General features: G+C 31.1%; 1 protein-coding gene across 1 annotated transcript in view; it reads right to left on the bottom strand.

The window, feature by feature from the left end:
* LOC129920051 (uncharacterized) overlaps positions 1 to 24,966 on the bottom strand; it is a 169,940-nt gene that overhangs the window by 64,975 nt on the left and 79,999 nt on the right. The gene's annotated exons all lie outside the window — the stretch shown is intronic.

Genomic DNA, 24,966 nt, shown 5'->3' with positions numbered 1-24,966 from the left:
AACGCGCAAGACATATACTTGTAGAAAATAGTTTAATCCACAAAAAAGGTCTGGTAAATTGTTTCATTAATCTAGCCATTCTAAAGATATTCGTGGTCAAACTTAAAAAAAATTATAAAAACATTTTTTACTTTTCAAAATTTTCTAATTCACTGAAAATTCGTTATTTTCAAATTAGCAAGATATATTCTTGTAGGGGCTTAAACGTTCTAAAAAAAAATTCCGTGGAATCAAATTGATTGCTTTAACCGTTTAAAAGATAATCGTATCCAAATCGCAATGCATACGAGTCATGAGAAAATTACTGAATTCAGTGGGCATTGTTACCTTAGCATTGTCACTTTTTTCATAGAAACATTTAAAATTTTATTTTAAAGTTGGCAGAACTTCCCTTAAACCTTTTAAAAATTCCTTTCGTCTAATTTGTTTTTTTTTTAACAGTTGTTGGTTTAAATATATCTGTTTTATTCACTATTTGGTTATATACATATATAAAATGGAACAATATTTTGAGAGAATACGTGAGTAACAAACAGGATCATTCCGCAATTCAATATCGACAGACGATATCGTTATGACGATAATCTTCCTTCACTTAAAAGCGATAATTAATTTTTATCAAACGATATCGTTTTGACGATTGAAAAGTTTTTTTTCTGTTGGTCAATAATCTTTTAAAAAATGCCTTCAAAACGGCACAGCGCTTATAGACGATAGGTTTTCATTGATTTGTTTTAGGATTTTATTTTATTATTACACCAGAGCGGTTTTATAAAAATATGTTCTCTAAATTGGATTGAAAATATTTTTTTTTGCAAATGAAATAAAACTGCGTTAAAAAAAATGTTAATACATTTACACTAAATTAATGCAAAATATTTTTTCGTATTGGTTTTTTAATTTATCCAGGTACATTAAAAAAAAATGAAAAATACTCAAAATCTGAAAATTTGGTTGAATAAACACGAACAAATTAGTTAAACACTAATATTAAGTTCTCTATACCCCTGATTCTTAATATTGCGGGACGAAACGACAGCGTTGCACTATTCTCAAGATTTTTCTTTAAAAAGAAACGTTTTAAGATCGTTAGACAATTCAAAATACGCGAGGTTTTAGACAAAGTTAATTACCTTTTATTCTACTAATTTAAACATGAAAATTCTCATTTTCAACGACTTTTTAATTTAAGATCTTTTTGGGTACTGTCTAGAACAGAAATATTTCTACTTTTTTCAATATTTTTAAACCATAGGTATCCTATTTGGGTATTCAAGAACTTTGAAGTTTTTGAAGATTTCAAATATTTTTGAGGTTTTCAAACTGTGATGTGGCAAAAAAACTTTACGTGAAGCAAGAAACGGACGTTAACGATTATCGTTATGTCGATTTTATCAATTCAAAAATTTCGCAACGATAAACAAACGAAACAAAACCACATCTCAGCCTTTGCTCATGAAAAAAAAAATGTCCAGGCCGGAATTTGATGCTTATTGTTATTCAACTCAGAACTTGATGCCAATGCTATTCAGGAAGTTTTCTATCGAAATTAAAGATTCTGTTTTATTTAAAATCAGTTTTATTTAAAATCTTGATTTTTTTGTAATTTTTACTGATTCCCCGATTTTCCCCTATTTTTGATGTGGTAGTCTCCCGATGTCAAAAAATATTTTATGGCAACACTGGATGCCGGCCGGTGTGCTCGGATTTTTTTTCAGATATAATTGATGATTACTGATTACTTTGAAGAAATGTATTGATTTATAAGTTTAAGCTAAGGACTCAATTGCTTTCTCTTTTCTTTCAATATATTATAATTTTACTCATTGCAAGATCGTTTATTTATCTGTGAGGTGGTGCTTTTCATGGGAAAGGGATGCAACAAACAATTAAATTCGCATTTCCAGCCAGAAATAGACAAGAGTTTTACTCAAGTTCTTTCTGTTATTTTATTAATATATTTGAACAACACTTTCCTTTAAGTATGTACCAGTTCTGGGGGGGGCACGTGCCCCCGTGCCCCCCCCTGGATCCGCCTATAGATGGATGTAATATGTATTGAACATATTTTTTTGTTCTTCTTCAAAAAAAATTTATAGGATGAAAATGTAAATACATAGGTTTTTGTTTTGTTTTTATTCATATCAAAATATGTATACAGTAGGAATTTAGGTGGGCCAATATGAATTTAATTTAATGTTTTATGATTGATGAGTTCGACGTAAAATCTACACAATTTTATGGAAATCATATGTTCAAAGTTAGAATTCTGTCTGTCATTTTAAAATAAATAAATTGGTTTCTGAAATTTGTGTGGTTTTTTTTTTCATCTCGAAAAAGATTTGAAAATTATATCAGCATACAAGCATACGTGGTTGACAGAAACTATATTAGAAGTGATGAGTTTCTCTCAAGCTTCAATTTTCAAAGAGTTTTTGAAGTAGAAGTGTACAAAGCTATCCAAGATATTAAATCAGAAGCTATTGGACTAGACAAACTATGGAAAGCTTCAAAAATAATTCCAATTCTAAAGAAGTCAAAATCACAACAAAAAGAATGCAGAATGCATTTGAAAAGCTCGTCAGTCGACAGATTATGACATTCTTAGAAACTCATAGGCTGATAACACCTACTCAATCAGGTTTTAGACCAAAACACAGCTGCACAACTGCACTTCTAAAGATAATCGACGACATACGGCAGCAAATTGATAACAATAATGTAACTACACTGGTCTTACTGGATTTGATACTGTTTCGCACGAAATACTTTTGAATAAACTTAAAAACTTTTTCTTTTTTGAAAACTCAGCTTTGTCCCTTATTGAAAAATACCTTAGCCACAGAACTCAGGCAGTTTATGCGAGCTCTAAGCTCTCGGATTTTCTGTCTACTCGTTCCGGTGTGCCTCAGGGATCAATATTAGGTCCGCTTTTTTTCACGTTGTTCAACAATGACTTACCTTTGATACTCAAGCATTGTAAAATACATATGTAAGCAGATGATGTGCAAATTCACTTCAGTTATCAAATAGGTATGGTTGAGGATGCAACAGCGAGAATAAATGAGGATCTGATGCGTATAGGACAGTGGTCCAGAGAAAATCGTTTGAAACTTAATTTAAATAAATGCCAGGCAATCGTTATTAATAGCACTGCTCTTGATATGTCATATTTTCCTAGGGATGAACTTGATGGGACAATGTTAAACTACGTTAAAACAGTAAAAAATCTTGGTGTAATCTTTAACCAAACCCTATCGTGGGATACACATTTGGCAAGTACAATCGGTCGAATTTATGCTGCTCTGCGGGTTCTGTACCTTTCTGGAAGTTATCTTCCGGTTTCAACGAAAATGATTATTGCCAAAACTCTTATCCTACCAACCCTTTTCTACGGAAGCCCGATTTTCTGCTGTTTGGACAGTGCTAGTAAACGCAAACTTCAAGTAGCGTTTAACAACACAGCCCGTTTTATATATGGTTTACGTCGTTTCGATCATGTTTCTGCACAGGCAGGTAGTGTATTTAAAATGCCGTTTAACAAATACATAGATTTTCTTACACTAACATTTTTATTTAAACTTGTCCATACAAAAGCTCCAAACTACCTATACGAAAAGCTTAATTTCCCTGTATCACAAAGAAGCAATATTCTCATTGTACCTACCTTTAAATTTAGAAACTCTAAACAACAATTCTTTATACACTCTGTTGGTCTTTGGAACTCTTTGCCCGCAAACCTGAGAGCACTAGATAACTACAACACTTTTGAAAATTCTTTGAAAATTCTTTACAAAAACTGAAAATATTTCCAAAATCCGTTTTAACTTTTTCTTTCTAGTATGTAACAATATAATTTTTAGCAAAAAGGGATGTCCACTCTCTTTATCTGGGTAGGTCTGCTTGTCTCGACTTTTCCAGCTCGTCGGTGGGGTGAGTTCTTGATAACAGAAAGAGGACCGTGTTACATTATTTTTATTCAGACCTACATATAGTCGGAGGTGTTGTTGGACTTTAATTTTTTCTTTTTTTTTTTTTTAGGACCCGAAAACTTCGTTGTTAAGTGTTTTTATATAGATGGTATATCTGTTGGAGAGCTTAGGTGTTGGAGCTCTCGGAGTTGTTTGCCCTCCCCATAGTGCTTTAAAAAATAAATAAATTCCTTAAAACACTCCTTGACCACTATCATTTACTCCTGTTTTAAATAATGGTCCCTACTTTGAAAGGGGAAGTTTTAAAATAAACTTCCCTTAAATATTTTTTGTTTTTAAATCATAGTACCCCTTTTTTTTCTTTTTAAGTTCACTTCCCTTTAAAACATCTTTAGCATTGATCCATGACTCTTCTTATTTGGTCGCACATCAAAATCATTGAAAATAACATTATTCAATTCAAAATCGATCTTCAACTAAAAATAATTCTGAACGCATCTGTTTACTTTTTCTTTGTAAATTAAACATAGAACCTTTTATTTATATAAAAAAAATAACTACAAGATTATCATAGTAAATGAATCTTCTTACAAAAAATGTAAATATATTTTAATAAGTAAAACTAAATATCTCTTCCCCTGTCATTTTTAAAATAATAATAATTTTCTTAATTTACATTTAATTCTCCATTTCAACTCAATACAATAATTAAGTTCTGGTATTGAAATTAATTCATGATATGATTGACTTACCGATTTTTCAGATGAAGTGTGCACAATTCTCCGACTCGGTGAGAGCTCAAAGTTCTTTCAATGCTAAAGATGAAACAAATTCTTAATATGAAATATAAAATTGAACACTTTGACACTGAATTGTTTTTGACACCAATATCAACCTATATTTTTTTTTCTTTTTTTTTTTTTTTGATTATTTTTACGATCGCGTTAGATAGGGGTTGAGATTCACAACAAAAAATTTAAAATTAAGCAAAATTATAAAAAGATTTCAAACAAAAAAAAAATTTAATTATTTACAATGAATTTCTCTTTTTTTTTTTTCAAATATTATTTTCAAATATTTCTTTCTCTTTCTTTTTGAAATATATTTTTTTTTTTCAATAAGATTTAGCTTTCTCTTTCTAATTCGAATATTTAATTCTTTTTCTTTTTCAAATATTGTTTTTTTTTTTTTCTTTAAAATTTCACGAATTTATCCTGAATTTTTCACTTTATTTTACTATTATTTTATAAATTTAATATTTTTTTTTTTTGTATGGTTTATTTGAACTTTTTTTTTTTTTTTTTTTTCTTTTTTTTTTGGCTTTTAGGTTAGAATTGGTTTTTTTATAGGTTTTTCTGCGCGATTCTACTGCCTATAAACACTATACGAGCACGCGTGTACTATTGAGAGCAGCTCAAAAAAAAAGGATAGCTGATTATAGATGACGTGGTGTAGACTTTTTGTTTTTGTACGTATTCTATATATCCCGTTCACCAAGTTTTTTTCTTTTTCTTATTTTAGGTATTTGTACCAAAAGGGCGAGTTTTTTGACAAATAAAAAATGAATTTAGCAGAATGAAAGTAGTTTTCTCTCCACTGATCGTTTTTATTTTTGATTGATTCGCCTTTTGAGGCTCGATGCTTCGAAATGACTCGATCCCGTGGGATCGAGAGTTTGACCTATAAAACTTGATTAATAAATACCTGATTTAGTAAAAAAAAAGAAGGATAACTCACCTATAATTAAGCTCAAATAAGTTTTTTTTTTTTGTATATGGAATCCACAAACAGATTATTCCAACAAAAAAAAAAATTTTAATGACGTATACGCCCCGCTGTACATAGAATTATAAAATTTTGTAAATTTGTAATTATGAATGGTGGCCGAAGTAAAAAAAAAACTATCTTACGTTTATTTAAAGACACGTTCCAAAATCTTTTCAGGTGTCGTAGAAAACATAGGTATTCTTTTACTTTTCTTTTATTCTTTTGTAGGAGATTGAAAACTCTTAAGAGACGACTTAACTTGAAGATGATTTCTTTCCAAAAGAAAGATTATTCTCGGTAGAAATACCACGATGCTTAAGAGATGGGTTTCGATTCGAATATCCGCTTCAATTTAGTAGTGTACACTACAAATTAAGATCAGATGTGCTGACAAAAAAAAACACACTGTAGTCGGTAAACATGTTCGAAATCGCTCTTTAAGGCAGCAACACAATGGTTGCGTATTTTTAGGAAGTCAAAAAAAAAGGGTGGAAAAGATTTGTATGAAGGTTTGTCTATTTTTTTTTTTTTTTGCATGAATACCACAATGTTAAGGATTACTTGTATTATAATTAAAGCTTGGTAGATTGATGGATAAGTTTCCTGTTAATTTAATCTTATATCGAAATTTGTTTTTGGATGGGTGGAGGTTTCCTACAAAACTTATATCTTTTTAGTAGTTTACCGCATAAAAAGAGATAAGAACTGAAACCTTAACCAAGATGTCTCGTGCACAGCTGAGTTGGCCGGGTAAACAAACAAAAAATTTAGGCTTTGTTATCTTTTTTTTTTTGTTGTTTTTTTTTTTTTTTTTATACTAAATTGTCTTTTTAGCGTTTTAGGTCCTTTGAATGTGACACCGTCTTGTACCCTTTTCCATCTACTACCTCATATAAGTTGCTTCCTACTATTTTACATACTGTTACTTTCGTAAACTTAGGACTTAACTTCGCACTGAAATGCTTTTTTGCGTCACTCAAAACAATGTTCCTTTTGAATAGAGTGTCCCCTACCTTAAAAGATACATTTCTACTTCTTAGATTATAAATTTTTTCGTAATTTTCGTGAGCTCGCTCCAAGGCAGTTTTCAGGTATGAATGTACAATATTCATTTTGGCAACTTTCGGCAACCAGTCTATCTCGGACTGATTGAGTCCCCCTAGTTCTTTCAATAGCTTATAATCAGCTCCGTGCTCAATCATTCTTTGTCCAAAGAGAGCTTCGTAGGGAGACATTGATAAAGTGGAATGTATAGTGGTTCTTAGAGCACTACTTATTGATGATAAATAAATATCCCAATTTTTCTGTTGTGGGTCAATGTACGACCTTATGGCTGCCAAAATCGAACGATTAACTCGCTCACTAGCGTTAGCTTGTGGTGAGTATATTGCGGTACGATAATGTTTTACGCCGTATGTTTCTATCATTTTTGCGAACTCTTTACCCACGAACTGAGTTCCATTATCCGAGAGAATACTCTCAGGAACACCATAAACTAAAAATACTTCTTCTTGTAGGAATTTAACTGCCAACAAGGCGCTCGCTTTCTTCAATGGTTTAATCAACAAAAACTTGGTCAGTTGGTCGACTACAATAATTATGTATACGTTTCCACTCTTTGATCGCGGATAAGGACCTAGAAAATCAACGTAGAGATGCTGGAATGGCCTCTCTACGCTGAAACATTTTCCCATTTCCGCTCTCAGTATTGTGTTTGAAGCTTTGCTCATTTTACATATTTCACAGCTCAGAACGAAATTTTTGACCTGAGCAAACATACTAGGCCAATAGCAATTTTGGCGGAGGCGGTAAAGCGTTTTGACAATTCCCCCGTGTGACGCTCTTGGGGGATTATGAGCTAAGGCAATTAAGGATTCCGTCATGGCGATCGGTATCCATATTTTCCAAGATAAATCATCTTCTAAAGGGTTTCCCACGGAATGTTTTACTTTTTTATAGATATATCCACCAGAGATTTGTAGATCGGGAAGACGCTCTTGATTTTCTTTAATGTGACTAATGAGTTGAAGGTATTCTTCGGATTGGAAATGTGGATCATCTAAATTGATGAAGAGTACCTCAGACTCGTCGACTTGGGTTGAACTGGTCTGAGTTTGGCTTTGACATAACGCATCTACCTCGTAAGTTCTAGACAAAGCGTCAGGAACTACGTTTAGCGTACCTTTACGATGTTCAACTACGAAGTCGTACCCTTGGAGTTTCATACTCCACCTGGCCAATCTTCCTGTCGGATCCTTCAAACTCATCAGCCACTTTAGGCTTGAGTGATCCGTGATAACTCTAAAATGATAGCCTTCAACGTAAGGACGGAATTTTTGGATTCCTTTAAAGGCTGCTAGGCACTCGCGTTCAGTGACGGAATAGTTTCTCTGTGCGGAATTAAGTTTCTGAGAGAAGTAATATATTGGGCGTTCAGCTCCATTTTCATCGCACTGGCAGAGGACACATCCGATACCTGACGCGGAGGCATCACATAAAATCACGAATTCCTTAGAGAAATCGGGATTAATAAGAACTGGGGCTGACGTCAGTGCTTCCTTAAGGGAATGGAAGGCTTCTTCAGCTTCTTTACCGAAAACGAATTTCTTGCCCTTTTTCAAAGTATCTGTTAACGGAGCTGCAATTGTAGAGAAGTCCCGTACAAACCTCCGGTACCAACCAGCCATGCCCAAAAATCTCCGTACTTGGCGTGAAGTTTTTGGTACCGGAAAATCGAGAATAGCTGCTACTTTTTCAGGATCTGCCTTGAGACAACCTTGGCCTACTTTGTACCCTAAATATTGTAACTCCGGGAAACAGAATTTAGATTTATCAATATTTATGGTAAGTCCTGCGTCATGCAGTCTCTTGCTTATCGTGGTCAAAATTTGTATATGTTCTTTAAATGTTTTTGAAACTACTAACAAGTCGTCTAGATAGACAAAGACTTGATCTCTCATCTCATGAGGGATAACTAAATTCATCAAATATGTAAGGCTTTGCGCTGCGTTACATAGCCCGAATGGCATTACCTTGAACTGGTAAAGCGGACGCCCTGGCACCGTAAAAGCCGTTTTTTCCCTAGACCGCGCCTCCAGCGGTATCTGCCAGTACGCATCTTTCAGATCCACACTCGAAATGAAATGTGTCTCTGAAAGGCGTGCTAACAGTCCCTCAATATGCGCAATTGGGCTCGCATTCTTCTTCGTCACCAGGTTCACCTTGCGAAAGTCCAGGCATAGACGGTTCTTTCTAGGCTTGCGAACAAGCACCACTGGTGAACTCCATGCACTGGAACTTTCCTCAATGACCCCTAAAGAAAGCATGCGATCCAATTCCGCATACATTAGAGCTTGTATCGCTGGAGACACGGGGTAATACTTCTGTTTGATTGGTGTTGCGTCACCAGTGTCTATTACGTGTTCGATCAATTTAGTTTTCCCCAATCCTTTCTCCGTGGAAGAGGGAAAGCTTTTTATTACTTCTTGTAAAATCTGGGATTCTGCCTTTGTTAACTCGCAATGGCTTGATATAGTTTCTTTTATGTTGATGGCTGGGTCCAAGTCTATTGCTGAAATAATATGAGGAGCAATTTTGTATAGACTCCAAAAATCGCAGCCCAAGTATAATTCTTGTGTTAATGATGGTACGATACAAAGATTAAGGTATTTGACTTCCCCCTGATACGATACTGGCGCTTTTACCATGCCTATTACTGTTTGTCGTTTTCCATCTGCAGTGGATATAGATGAAAGAAGCTTTTTTGGTATTATACCCTTATTCTGGAGAAATTCTAGTGACCCTGACCCAAGACAGCTAACCGAAGCACCTGAGTCTAATAACCCCTGAAAAGGCTGACCGAAAACTTGGACTGAGACATAAGGTCGCGGATCCTTGGTTGGACGATCTATAATAGTCGCTTCTACGGCTTTGACGTACTTCTTTGTGTCTTTAGTTTTTTGACGTAAAAGCTGAACTTTATTTGAAGGGGCTCGACAAGTAAGAATTCTCTCTCGAGCTTCTTGATAGGCTTTTATACGTTCATGCAATGTTTTAGGGACGGGTTTTGGTTTCACTTCTAGTTGGTTCTTCTGTATGGTGGTTTGTGTATTCGATATGGGGGGACGTTGGAGTATGGTTAATGATTTAGATTTTTCTTTGTGTTCGATTATTGCTCCGGGTTGGGACTTATCGAACAATTCTTCCCGGTCGAAGAATTGTTCTTCACTATGTTTCCCGAACATCGGCGGCACTTAGGGGTGACAACATTTTCTTGCCCACATTTGTAGCAAAATAAGCGTCTTTGCTCATCTGGACACTCATGAAACGTATGTCCAACGACTTTACAATTCCAGCACTTGGGAGTTTCAACATTTCTTAGGAATGCCTCTACAGAAGCTGGGCTTGTAAGAGTTGGTTCAACTAAGGAAACATCTAGTTCATTTACGTTTCGTCTTACTAGAGGGTTTGGAAAAGTCTGGATAGCTCTTTTATGTGGTTGTTCTTGTCCGTTGAGGAACTTCTCAATAGTTCGACAAACGTATACCATCTCTGGTACACTATTAGTATTGAACGTGACCAAAAGCTCTCCCATCCTTCTCCGAACATTTTGTTTAATTATCTCGATAAGTTCTTTAGCAGGTTTCGGTATTCGCATTCTTGAATTGATTTTTAATAAATCATCATAAAAGGTATTAAAGGATTCATTTGGCAATTGCTTTCTATCGATCATTTTTCTAGACAATTCTGTGTCCGACTCCAAGCTTCTATATTGTTCAATGAGTGCTGATCGGAGAATTCTCCACGAAGAACACGGATTATTCTTCAAGAACATCCATAGCCAATTCTCAGCTTGGCCACTCACAAAGTGATGAAAGTTAAGGACTATCTCTTCCCATGTCACATTATAACTAATCTTTAACCGCTCTAAACGAAACAGGAAATCGTCTACTGTCATGTTTTTGCTATCAAACCGGACTCCCCATTTGTGGTAATGTGGAAATCTCAAGGAAGAACTAGTAAGAGAAGGAGCTTGTGGTGGTGTAGGATTAGTTGTCGGGTGAGAATCGTTCAGATTCATCTGGCTAATTTGAGCCAAAAAGTTTTCAACGTTAGACCCTTGAGTCATGTCTACCGGATGAACAGTTGGTTCATTTATTCTGTTAGGATTCAAGTTAGGAATAAGATCTGACGGATTCCTGTTGGAATGGTTAGTTAAATTGTTAGGTGTGGCTGCCACGTAATTTTCATTTGTGTTTCTAACCTCGGGAGTAGGGACAGTAGCAGGGGCAATCTGGGAGAGCGCTTCTCTCATCATCCTTCCTACTTGTTCTAATATGTTAGTCTGGCTTCGGGCTAACTCTTCCCTCATAAAACGTTGATCTTCAGTTTTATGTAAGCCAATCGTAGCTGATACAACTTCTTGTACATAAGCCGTAAACTGCTCTGCATCTTGAGAGTTATTACCATTTTGTAGGGTAATATCTGCCGCATTATTGTTTGGCCTATTTGGTACCCTTCCTCTAGTTCCAGGATTAGTCCCTGAGAAAGAAGGCATCGCTGAATTTTCATCCCCACTAGGACTGGACCTACCATCTTCATTACCCTGATTCATAGTATTCCTGCGTGAGCTACGAGTACTTTTCCCTTTATTGTTCACTGGGGCCTTTGTTCGACCCATCGTACTCTATGAATCCAAAAAAAACAACAAAATCTGAATTTTCAATTGTGAACTAACACAAAAAAAATTATTTTATTTTTCTTTAAATAATATTCAAAACAAAAAATGTATAACCGTATATATCAAAACTAACTTCGGTAAACTAAGAAAAAAAATCCTTTTCTATTTAAAAAAAAAGTTGCTTAGTAATATTCTGCAAAAAAATTTTTTTTTTTTTTTATAACTAAAAAAATAATCTTAAATCTCAAAACTCAAACTCTGCAAGTTTAAAAACTAAAAACAAAATTGTAGTATTTTTTTTTTTTTTCATAAAATTACGGGAAGTGACTTGAAGGTTATAGGGATACTAATCTTATTACAAGAAATTCAATAAACTTGTGGATATTTAAACAAAAAAGTATATCTTACTATATAAAAAAAATTTAAAACATTATGAAATCTGATATAACCATAAATCTGTCGTAAACAAAGATGTGTTGAAGTGATCACGAATAGTAAAGACTACAGCAGACGTAGGTTGGATACTCGTCTCTTACCTACCGGATAGTTTTAGGATATCGCAATCCTTTCTCACGTTCTCTTAATTATATTGGCTGAAAATTTATTTGCTTTAAATTGAATTTCGAACTAGAATATAACGATCCCAATATGGTTTCAAAGCTCTTGCCTGACGTGTGTCAAGTAATATCAATTGATACACCGGATAAAAGACTCTTAACATGAAGAATGATCGTGGTGTTTCTTTAGGCTTTACTAAAATGGCCTGCACGACAGACAACTAGGAGTAATATCTTCCTCAGTTCGGAAGCAAAATCATCTTAGTATCACCTAAATGCTTCAAAATATGCACCTTATTCGTCACAACTGTCATAAGTCTGAAATTACACTAACCTATCGGATGACGATCTCGGGCTACATAGCTTGGATTTAAATTGCATTTCAATAAATTTACGGTTCATTCATCACTCACCCTAATAAAAAAGTATACTTGTCTCAAAACAAAACTAAAAATATATGCAAAAATATTTAGGATCTATCATTAACTTTTTGTTCGCAAACATTTTTCAAACCAAAAACACCCTAAAAACTTTCGAAATCTTCGGGCCCCACGTTGGGCGCCATCTGTAACAATATAATTTTTAGCAAAAAGGGATGTCCACTCTCTTTATCTGGGTAGGTCTGCTTGTCTCGACTTTTCCAGCTCGTCGGTGGGGTGAGTTCTTGATAACAGAAAGAGGACCGTGTTACATTATTTTTATTCAGACCTACATATAGTCGGAGGTGTTGTTGGACTTTAATTTTTTCTTTTTTTTTTTTTTAGGACCCGAAAACTTCGTTGTTAAGTGTTTTTATATAGATGGTATATCTGTTGGAGAGCTTAGGTGTTGGAGCTCTCGGAGTTGTTTGCCCTCCCCATAGTGCTTTAAAAAATAAATAAATTCCTTAAAACACTCCTTGACCACTATCATTTACTCCTGTTTTAAATAATGGTCCCTACTTTGAAAGGGGAAGTTTTAAAATAAACTTCCCTTAAATATTTTTTGTTTTTAAATCATAGTATCCCCTTTTTTTTCTTTTTAAGTTCACTTCCCTTTAAAACATCTTTAGCATTGATCCATGACTCTTCTTATTTGGTCGCACATCAAAATCATTGAAAATAACATTATTCAATTCAAAATCGATCTTCAACTAAAAATAATTCTGAACGCATCTGTTTACTTTTTCTTTGTAAATTAAACATAGAACCTTTTATTTATATAAAAAAAATAACTACAAGATTATCATAGTAAATGAATCTTCTTACAAAAAATGTAAATATATTTTAATAAGTAAAACTAAATATCTCTTCCCCTGTCATTTTTAAAATAATAATAATTTTCTTAATTTACATTTAATTCTCCATTTCAACTCAATACAATAATTAAGTTCTGGTATTGAAATTAATTCATGATATGATTGACTTACCGATTTTTCAGATGAAGTGTGCACAATTCTCCGACTCGGTGAGAGCTCAAAGTTCTTTCAATGCTAAAGATGAAACAAATTCTTAATATGAAATATAAAATTGAACACTTTGACACTGAATTGTTTTTGACACCAATATCAACCTATATTTTTTTTTCTTTTTTTTTTTTTTTGATTATTTTTACGATCGCGTTAGATAGGGGTTGAGATTCACAACAAAAAATTTAAAATTAAGCAAAATTATAAAAAGATTTCAAACAAAAAAAAAATTTAATTATTTACAATGAATTTCTCTTTTTTTTTTTTCAAATATTATTTTCAAATATTTCTTTCTCTTTCTTTTTGAAATATATTTTTTTTTTTCAATAAGATTTAGCTTTCTCTTTCTAATTCGAATATTTAATTCTTTTTCTTTTTCAAATATTGTTTTTTTTTTTTTCTTTAAAATTTCACGAATTTATCCTGAATTTTTCACTTTATTTTACTATTATTTTATAAATTTAATATTTTTTTTTTTTGTATGGTTTATTTGAACTTTTTTTTTTTTTTTTTTTTCTTTTTTTTTTGGCTTTTAGGTTAGAATTGGTTTTTTTATAGGTTTTTCTGCGCGATTCTACTGCCTATAAACACTATACGAGCACGCGTGTACTATTGAGAGCAGCTCAAAAAAAAAGGATAGCTGATTATAGATGACGTGGTGTAGACTTTTTGTTTTTGTACGTATTCTATATATCCCGTTCACCAAGTTTTTTTCTTTTTCTTATTTTAGGTATTTGTACCAAAAGGGCGAGTTTTTTGACAAATAAAAAATGAATTTAGCAGAATGAAAGTAGTTTTCTCTCCACTGATCGTTTTTATTTTTGATTGATTCGCCTTTTGAGGCTCGATGCTTCGAAATGACTCGATCCCGTGGGATCGAGAGTTTGACCTATAAAACTTGATTAATAAATACCTGATTTAGTAAAAAAAAAGAAGGATAACTCACCTATAATTAAGCTCAAATAAGTTTTTTTTTTTGTATATGGAATCCACAAACAGATTATTCCAACAAAAAAAAAAAATTTTAATGACGTATACGCCCCGCTGTACATAGAATTATAAAATTTTGTAAATTTGTAATTATGAATGGTGGCCGAAGTAAAAAAAAAACTATCTTACGTTTATTTAAAGACACGTTCCAAAATCTTTTCAGGTGTCGTAGAAAACATAGGTATTCTTTTACTTTTCTTTTATTCTTTTGTAGGAGATTGAAAACTCTTAAGAGACGACTTAACTTGAAGATGATTTCTTTCCAAAAGAAAGATTATTCTCGGTAGAAATACCACGATGCTTAAGAGATGGGTTTCGATTCGAATATCCGCTTCAATTTAGTAGTGTACACTACAAATTAAGATCAGATGTGCTGACAAAAAAAAACACACTGTAGTCGGTAAACATGTTCGAAATCGCTCTTTAAGGCAGCAACACAATGGTTGCGTATTTTTAGGAAGTCAAAAAAAAAGGGTGGAAAAGATTTGTATGAAGGTTTGTCTATTTTTTTTTTTTTTGCATGAATACCACAATGTTAAGGATTACTTGTATTATAATTAAAGCTTGGTAGATTGATGGATAAGTTTCCTGTTAATTTAATCTTATATCGAAATTTGTTTTTGGATGGGTGGAGGTTTCCTACAAGTATTTTATGTAGAATTATAAGTTAACTAAATATTTTTTAATTAATTTATATTAATTTCTGCAAATAATATTATATAATGTATATTGTATATATCTTTTTAAATATGCTTTGTTAAATAATTAAGTGTTAACCGATATATTCTAAGTATTACAAAAAAAACTATTTGTTTTAAAATGCTTACATATGCTAATAAATTCAAATTCAAAAAAGCCAATTTATGTAGATGTATAGCTACTCAATTCGTAATCTTTTGTTTATCGATTTGCTAAAATACCCACATCGGCTTCATACGCACATTGGCTTCTTAAAATTTGTCCATTGTAAAATTGCACGAAAAAGAGGAACACAAATCCAATTTACAAATATTCGAATTTGTATTCGAATCCAATTGAAAACAAAAATGTGTCTCCTTTCTTTCCAATTGCGAATTAAACTACAAAACTCAAAACATCTAAAAAGCTTGACATACATATAGGTGTTTGAAAGTTCATTTTTATTTCACTCTATTTTGGAGAACAGTTGACATTTTCAACGACAACTTTTCAAACGAAATTCAATTAATTTTTAACCGTCAGCTCTCAGCTCTATTTGCTGTCGATCAAACATTAGTTGACATTTTAACCACCGATTAAATATAAATTTGGCCAGTCGACATTTTTTAAGGCAACCACTCGTACGCTTCCCGTAGAACTTTTGCCCCACAGTTTCATTTATAAATTGCAAAATTGTATGCGTTTGCTTCAAATATGATTTTGAGTTTCGGAGGTTTTTTAAATTTTTAATTTATTCTTTAAAAGATAGGAATCATTCTTTAAAATGATAACTGTTTTTTATTCAATAAAACAAAAATACGCATACACCACAGTGACCCGGTGCTCTGTGCTCTCACTCTAAAAGTATAACTTCTATAAGAAGTTGCTGCATAAGAGAAAGAAAGATAATTATATTTCCATGCTCAAATAGGAATTTTGAAATTTATACATAATGTGTAGGTATTTAAAGGCAAGTTAAGAACTCGAAGAAGAGTTAGACAAATGGAAGCAAATAGTAGAAATTCTGTCTGTTTGTCTATCTGTCCCTATATTGATCTGCAGCCAAACGCAGTGAATCGATTGACTTCAAACTCGGTTGCTTACAGTTTTGGGTGAAATTGAAACTGTTTTAAGAACAAACATTATTCGTGTCAACATGGTATAGGTTGTTATTCTCAAAAACGACTCCAACGATTTTTATTTAAACAAATACGTGTACTGTTGCAAATAAAGTCCAACTTTTTCAATAAAAATATATTATTTGAGGCATTATTAACGGTACTTGTCATAGAACCTTGGTTCCTTGATTTCTGACATTTTTGTGAACGACCTATCCGATTTCAACGATAATTTTCGTACAAAAACGTTTTATGTCAAAATTTAAAAAAATTTAATAAAGATTACTTTTTGGATTTAAATTTGTAGGAATTTATGAATTTTTATGAAACCTGTCAACCAGTGTCAATGAATATTGGTATTTTGAACAAATTTTGAATGCACGTGCAGTCGTACACGTACATTTTCTTTTTATTTCATACAAAAATTTCTAAATTTTTATTGTTATTCAAAAAATTGTATGGAATACTTCTTTTAAAGGTAAAAACTACCTGAATAAATGTTTTTGTAATTAAAAAAAAAAATTGTATAGTTCTTTATAAATTTCTTATAAAATTAAATTTAAAATATTTACCCTTAACTATGAGTACATTGGGCTTTTGTGCCTTTCATATACCACTTGTCTCACTACACAAAAAAATGCTTTTTGTTACTTATTGTTAACCTTCTGTCATCACACGAGTGCGAATTTGGCAGGACAAAAATACAAAAATTACGATTTTTCAAAAAAGTGGTTACAAAAAAGTCTCATTATAAGGGTGAAAATATTTTTTTTCGGAATTGTGAATACAATATTCGAATTCCTCGGAATATTCTACATCAATTTCATACTTGATTCTCTATAAAATATTGTGACCGAAAAAAGTTCTAGCGACATGAAAAAGTATAAAACAAATTCGCACCCGTGTGCCTATCACGTCATAAAAAAGAGGTGTGCCTACAGAGGGTTAAGATTATCAACATTACACACCATTTAAATATTTATCACACTATAATTTGATTATGAAAATAAGTAGGATTTTTTAAGTTAACATCACCGATAAATATTTATTTGAAAATGAAAATTTACCAAATTATTATGCAAATAATCAATTATTCAATTCGTGGTAAATATACTAAGCCAAAATGTTTGTACATAAATTCACAAGGAATAAATTAGAATCACGATGAAAGATTTCTTATTTCCTTTCCTAATTTTCTACCAAATTTGCATTAATATTTATCACTGAAAAATATTTAAAAAAAAACATATTCCTAAAATCAAATCTGTTTAGCCGATTTTCTTGTTGTTTTCTTCTAATAAGTCTGCTTTATATATTAATTTACATATCATTTTCAATTTAACCTATGTATGAAACGTAGTTGCATTTAGAATTTCTATTAAATAAAAAGAACACGATTTCGTTAAAACATACATTCTAATCAAAATATAGAATGAAATAAAAATTCAAATTTATTCTTTTGTTAAATCAGAAGTCCTTTTTGATTTTTTGTCTTTGGAGCTTATGAATTATTTAAAGAGTAAGAAAGCTTAAAACTTTGTTTGAAGTAGATTTCAGTATTAAAATAAACTCTACTATATTTCTGTTAGATGTTTTATTTTAATATTTTTATGAACTAAGATGATTTGATAAAGATAATAAGATAAACTTATTATAAAAATCTTGCTTATAAATACATTTTTTATTCATTTTAAAACTCTTAGTGTATTTATAAAAATACTTAATTTGTCCTACCTTTTTTAACTTGACTCCACTGGACCATTAAGTTTGAATCGTCTTTAAGGTTATTAAAATAATTATTATTAAAAACAGGATGCGTCCACGGATATCTTTAATCACCGCTCATCTAGTAAAAACAGCCTAAATTATCGATAATAAATTCTAAAAAAAAAGTACTTAAACAAAGAATCTACTTAATGATTACCAATTCGAATTTATTTCCTTTTTTCATCAGGAGACAATTTTCTGTTACTACAAAAATTAATTCTGTTAATGAAGAATTTTTCAAGACAGTAAATAACTCCCCTCAGTATTATAGTAAAAAAATAATGCGAAAAGAACCACTAAAAAACCATTCGGAAAATGAACACTCCTCTTGTTTATAAGTTTCATGGTCATCAAATATATTAAGGATCTTAAAATGTTATCTACAGCATCATTAAGCAGTTCTTCAACCGAAGGCAATAATATTAAAGAAAAAAGGACAAATTGTATATTTTTTTTGTTTGTTCTGGCAGAGACTTTTTACATTAAAGTTCCTTTTTTCCTTGTTGTAAATTTTGTAGAAAAATAAATGTGTTTATAACTGTGCAAGGGACATGAAATAACCCATTAGTGGGTTTTGAAAGACTTGAGGTATACTGGTAATAGACAAATTGAATAAAATTTTGCCTTTTGAATTTTATAAGTTCAGAATTTTTGGAGAAATTTTTTAATCGAAGAAAATTATGTGATAACTTTTAATTATCTTGCGAAACTCTCATAATAAGATCAAATTTAAAATTCATGCTTGTATGATAATTATAAAAAACACAAATAGACTAAAAAAAATTTAAGTAGGCGTATTAAGAACTTTTATGTAAACTCATTTTTGTTGAAAATTCTCTAACTTCTATATTAAATAGAATAAAAGACAGTAAAAATGTCAAGCTCTACCGAAATAATTCATCATAAGAATTTTTAGCTTCAATGTTAAGGACACAAAAAATTATTTTATTTCATTTTTAAAACACTCACGTTTTAGATTATGAATTTGATGTATGTTATGTACATAAAAGTGCCTATATAAAAAGTTCATAATGCTTTGTTAAGACTCCTCTCAAAGGCAATGAAGCAAAAATGAAGTGTAAGGTGGCCTCTGACCCAAAAAACACAGTCTTTTCGATGGAGAAAGCTTTTATAAAGAAAATTTTGTTTTTTTGTATATGTGTTAAAATTCCATATAGTATATAATATTGTAATATTCGAAGTTTAACAACTTAAATTCCAACATTTGAACATTTTTATTTTGTATTTTTGTAAGAAATATTAATTAATCCAGTCAAATAAGGGTAAAATCTCGGAATGAATGCTTATTAGCACTAATTCCAAGATTGCACCAGGATGTTTTTTAGGGTATATTCCAAAATTTTCTTTTTCTCAAAAAAATACCAAAACTTTTAAGGGTTTTTCGGTGGTAAGTTTGCAACTGTTATAATAATATGGGTTAACAGATGAAAAACAGGTATAACTTGCCTTGGCTTGATTTTAGATTTTTTGGAATCAGCATTAAAAAATACCTTGAAATCATGTATCATATGTGTTATATAATACCATCGTCTATTTTTGCTAATTTTGAAAATCCATTTCGCGCTTTGGCCTTGAAAAACGTGACTTGCGGACATGAGATTTTTCTAGACTTTTGAGGTATGTATATAAGAATGCCAAAACGAAGGTATTGAGCAAACAAAATTTCTATTAGCATTCATTCCGAGGTTTACCCCTTTTTTCACCTTATTTGACTGTATTAACCCACTGTAGGCACACCTCTTTTTTGCGAATTTGGTTTATACTTTTTCATGTCGCTAAAACTTTTTTCGGTCTCACTATTTTATAGAGAATCATATATGAAATTGATGTAGAATATTCCGAAGAGTTCGAATATTGTATTCACAATTCAAAAAAATTTATTGTCACCCTTATAAAGACACTTTTTTGTGACCACTTTTAGTTTTTGTCCTGCCAAATTTGCACCCGTGTGCCGACAGAGGGTTAAATATAAACTTCACAGTTTTTAATATACTAAAAAGTCAAATGGACTAAGACAGTAAAAACTGTTAAATAAAATTAAACTCTTCTAATATTTTGGGATGATTTAGTATGGGAGCTAAAATTTAGTTCGAACTGCGTACTAGGCTTAGCTGGTTAAAATTGTATATAGCAAAAATATTGCGCATACACCACAGTGACTCCAAAATCGTTTGTCGACTTGAATTACAAATTAAGGAACATTTTACAGAATACAGCTATATTATTTAATGTAGAGTCAAAGACCCCCTTCATCGTTATTTAAGAAGAAAACCTTTATTTTATTCTTTTGATATTAATGAAGTTATCACACCCAAAAGCAAGGATGTTTGAATTTTAAAGTAAATGAGCGCAAGCCATAAGTTGCACACAAAAATGAAATGCACTTTAACTGATCATCTTTCTTTTAAAGTGAGAAAAAATAAACTTATGACAAAGAAACAGGTAAATTAAGAAGAAATAAAATATGAGAAGAGATATAAATAAAAAGAACTTGAAAAGAAAGCAAATCGAATTTAAGTTACCAATCGATAAATTTGAACAATGAGAAAAAGCCTAATTGTCAGTAATTGTCAAGGAAAATTAATAACAAGATAACTGGTTCAGTTTTATCAGTTTACGTTATCCACCTTAATCATACATGCCTTTAGTTTCACAAGTTTAAGCGAATATAAATATGTACATGTATGTATTTTTTGTTTGAATTTTTAAGAAACTTTTATTCAAAATAATACACAATAGCCTTTTAAAAATAGCCCAATAGCTCTTGTCTCGAATTGAATTATCGTGAATTTTGTATTGTTCTATGAAAAAAAAAAAAACACCAAAAACCAAACAAGTTATTTTAAACAATTAAAAAATAAAAATCTCATTGATATATATGCCTTTTGACAAAAAAAAATAAATAGTTGATGCCAATAAAATTTTATAATTAAATCATCAGCACGACAATTAAAAACTCAAAAACATAAACCCAAACAATTATTTTTCCGCCATCACAATTTTTTTTATTGAAATTCTTAAAATCTTTTCATCCATCATCAACGAAAAAAAAAAATGAAAAAAAAATGTGAAAACAAAAATCCATCATAAAACCCCAACAATCTGTTAATTAAGCAACTTCAGCTGGAAATTATTTTACCAAACAAGAATTTGAGAGCAAATTAAAAATAAAAAAAAAAAATAATAAAAATGAAAACTGCAAACTAAAAAAAAAAAAAAAAAAATCTTCCCCACATTCAACGGAACTGCAATTTAATTATAAATCTTGACAAAGTGTTGGCACTACTTCCTTCCTCGGCTTTTTTAACATGCAAGTGCAACTTAATTAATTCGAGTTGTAAAATAAATCCCAGGGCGTACAATGTCTGTCACTATCGCACTAGGACCTGACCTGACATGCGAATGACATCACACACCAGCAACGATTCGAAGGATCAGAGCAAAATGCTTCAGAATCCTTGCAAAAATAACTCGGATGCATAGCACACCTCTGCATTTCCGTATATGAAGCTTTGCCAATTAATAACTTCGAAATGCAAATAGATAAAAATGAAGTCATGTTATATGTGTGACTACAGTTTTTTTTAGAAACTTGGAAATTCTCTTTTACCATTTTGAAATTCGTATTGCCTGTTATCAAAATATTCAAAAAAAAAACTTGGTTTTTCTTCAACAAAAAAAGAAAGGCCTTGAGGTCCAAAAAAGGTATTGTTCTATCTTTCCCATAACTGCCTGTAGTTTTGACTTGTAAATCTCAAGAATTACATCAAAACCAACACAATTTACGAGATTTTCCACATCGTGAATGAAAAAGGCTTAAAAAAACCGCAAAAAAGTATGCAACATTCATGATATGTGAAGTATTTGTATTCCACAGTAAAGGAATCAAAAGGGGACATCCTTTCAACAACAACAAAAAAAAAACAGCTCGAAATGAACTTGTTGTGATATACTTGAATAATAAACTGTTCTTCATATTGTATGGTAATTTTTCTTTTGACTTTGTGCGATTTCCCATATATATTCTTTCCGCTGTTTTTTTTTCTTTTCTTTTTCTTTAATTACGTCCTTTTCAAGTCTCGTGATGTGTGTCGTGTGGCTTTATAAACTTGAGAAAAGAATTAAAATTTATTCTCAAGAGTTTTATGGGTTCTTTAAAGTCATTTAATTACCAATGTTAATGAAATGCCAAAAGAAGGAGGAGGAGAAAATAATTGAGTCATTTGTCTACTTACTTGCTATATGGCAGAAAAGATATCAAATAACATCAAGAAGAGTAAGTAGACATTAATTTGAAAATTTTCGAAGGAATTTCGAAGAAAAGTTTGACTATCATTTAAATGTAAATTTAGTTACTTAGAAGAATTGTATTTGAAAAGCAATTAATTCTTTGTGAAAACAAAGAAAATAAAACTTAACGAAACAAACTGTTGAAGGTTATTTTCTTTTTAAGTGCTTTAATGTGACATAACTTGGTAATTGGAATTACTATTTCCATAATGGTTTGCTGATCCGATGATATAAACTCAGTGAGTTTTTTCTAGGAAATTTTTTTAAGAACAAAATAAAAACGTTTACTTTGTGTTATTATTATTTTCCTAGAATTTCACTGTTGTTAATTCAGAATCGTTTGACTACGCATTTCTTTAGAAATATTCAAACTGTTTAATATTTCATAAATTAATCATCAGAAATCAGTTTCATCAGAAATCCGTTTGAGTCCTAAAGCCATTATTAATGATTAATGATTTACTCGTAATCTGTGTAAGCTTCTGCTTAAAATGAATATGATATTTTTTTTATTGTCAAGCGTTTGAAGTTCTCTGCCAGTTGCAAGTACTTTCTGATTCGTAATCTTTTAACCTTATTGAAAGTCTGACCTTTCACTACTCCATTATTGGTTATCCAAATGAGTAAGACGGAATTGATGTACCTAAAAAAATATTTCACTTTTATCGATTTTCTTCTTTCACACTTCTTAAGGATTTGCCTAAGTAAAATAGATTAAAATTGCCTAAGTAAAAAATGAAAATTCACATTAAAATTAACAGAATTTAAACGGATTAAACTAATTTTAAGTGAAAATCCTATTGTTTTAAGGTGGTTGAATTTAAGGTTAGCTCTTTTTTCCTCCGTGTGTGAAGCAACTTTTTAAATCTCGTTTTTATCTCCAAACGGCAGGTCTGTATTTCCAAAAACATCTTACGGAAAACTCATAGAGTGAGTCACTGCATTAAATCATAACATAAAGAAATTAGAGCTTTTACTGCTACAGAGAAAAGACTGGAAAACGGTTATTATCTAAAAACTACAGAGGTATTTTTTTTTTTACTTGATTAAGATTTCTTGTCAACCGCTGATTCGTAAGGCTATGAAGCCATTTAAGCAGTAAGGCTCTTCTCAAAAAACTAGGAAGTTCTGTAAAGGATCTTAATCGTTGCGTTGCTGAATAAGAACATTAGACTCAACGATGAGCTATACGAAACGAATACCGGCTTTGCAGAAAATTCTACTAAGTCAGAAATGTGAGAATACAATATGAATGATGACTGAGTTTGACATTGGAATACATTTGCACTATGAAGTTTGGTCACGAAGTACGTCAAGTAGAAAAACCAAAGAATACACTGTAAAGCTCTCTGAGGAAGAGTTGGAGGGGGCCATAACACACTGCTAGAAACTAAGTAGTTGAAGTGTTATTTTCTTTTAAATAACCTAACAGCTGAATTTAACCCAAGTGGTACAAGTTGACTCAGAAACAAGAAGACAATTTTTCTCTCTAAATGCTTACAAGTTCTTTCATATCTGATGATCAATCCATTTCTTTCCAACCTTACCAACATTTTTATTTGCGATGCCTGAAAACCTGATTTCAACGAAAATTTTTATACAAACGCGGTTAAGTAGTCGTAATATTAAGATTTTAGAAAATTTTCAAAAACACATTTTTGGATTTTTTAAAAATGTTTCAATTTTTTTTTTTTTTGAAAAAATAAATTTTTGAAAACCGGCTAGTAAATTATTTCGAAATTTAGTTTTTTGAGTGTTAGTTTTTTATTTCTTCAAAATAGCATGGCAATTTTTTTTTTTTTTTTTTTTTTTTTAAAAATGTTAGAAAATTTTTTTATATAAAAAATTATTTGTTTTTTCGATTATCGATTTTCAATTTTGTTTTTTAAATTCCTTTTCATACAAGAAATCAGATTGCATATTTCGTTTTGTGATAAAAATCATTTAACACGGTGTTTCATTGATTATAAAAACATATTTTATAATATTTTTTATAATATACTGATGAAATTCCCTTATTAAATTAAATTATAATTTGCCCTAATTTTTTTTATAGAAATAGATAAGAGCTACTTTTATCATAAGCAAGTAAGTGCGACCAAGTAATGAATCTTATTTTCATGGCAGGTAAAGAGGATAAAACACCACATAGCCTGATCCCTCATTGATTCCTTCTGTTGAGTTTCAATATTTAATAAGATTAAACTTATTCTTTTACTACTGCTGTTTAGAATACTATAAACTCATTTAACACTACCCCTTGAAGTAATGGACTGTCATGTTGTAGGGTCTGGGTTGAAATCCAGATTCTTCGTGAGCTCGTCCCGATACAAATATATTTATTTGTTTTAAGATTTTAATTCTGTTAAAAGCATGTTAAAATACACATATAAATTTAATTTTTCATCAACATAAATACAACCAAAATTCAAACGAAATTGAAAAGTTGCCTAATATGAAATTTAAACTAAAAATACTGAAAGGAATTATTTTCCCAAATTTATCTGTACGCTCCTTTTGTTGACCAATAAAATGCAGAGAAGCAACCGAAAAAATATGATTCAATGGTGTCATTAAAAAGATTTACTGGTATTAAAATATTTTTGAATAGAATCGGTGAGTATGCTTTAATTTTATAACATAAAGTTTGCCTACTTTTATACTGAAATCCACAGACATATTTTTTTCGAGTTTTTGTTTTTTTTTTTTATTTGATTTA

The sequence above is a fragment of the Episyrphus balteatus genome, chromosome 4 (genome assembly GCF_945859705.1).
Source record: "Episyrphus balteatus chromosome 4, idEpiBalt1.1, whole genome shotgun sequence".
Taxonomy (NCBI): Eukaryota; Metazoa; Arthropoda; class Insecta; order Diptera; family Syrphidae; genus Episyrphus; species Episyrphus balteatus.
This window is presented reverse-complemented; position numbering and strand designations above follow the sequence as displayed.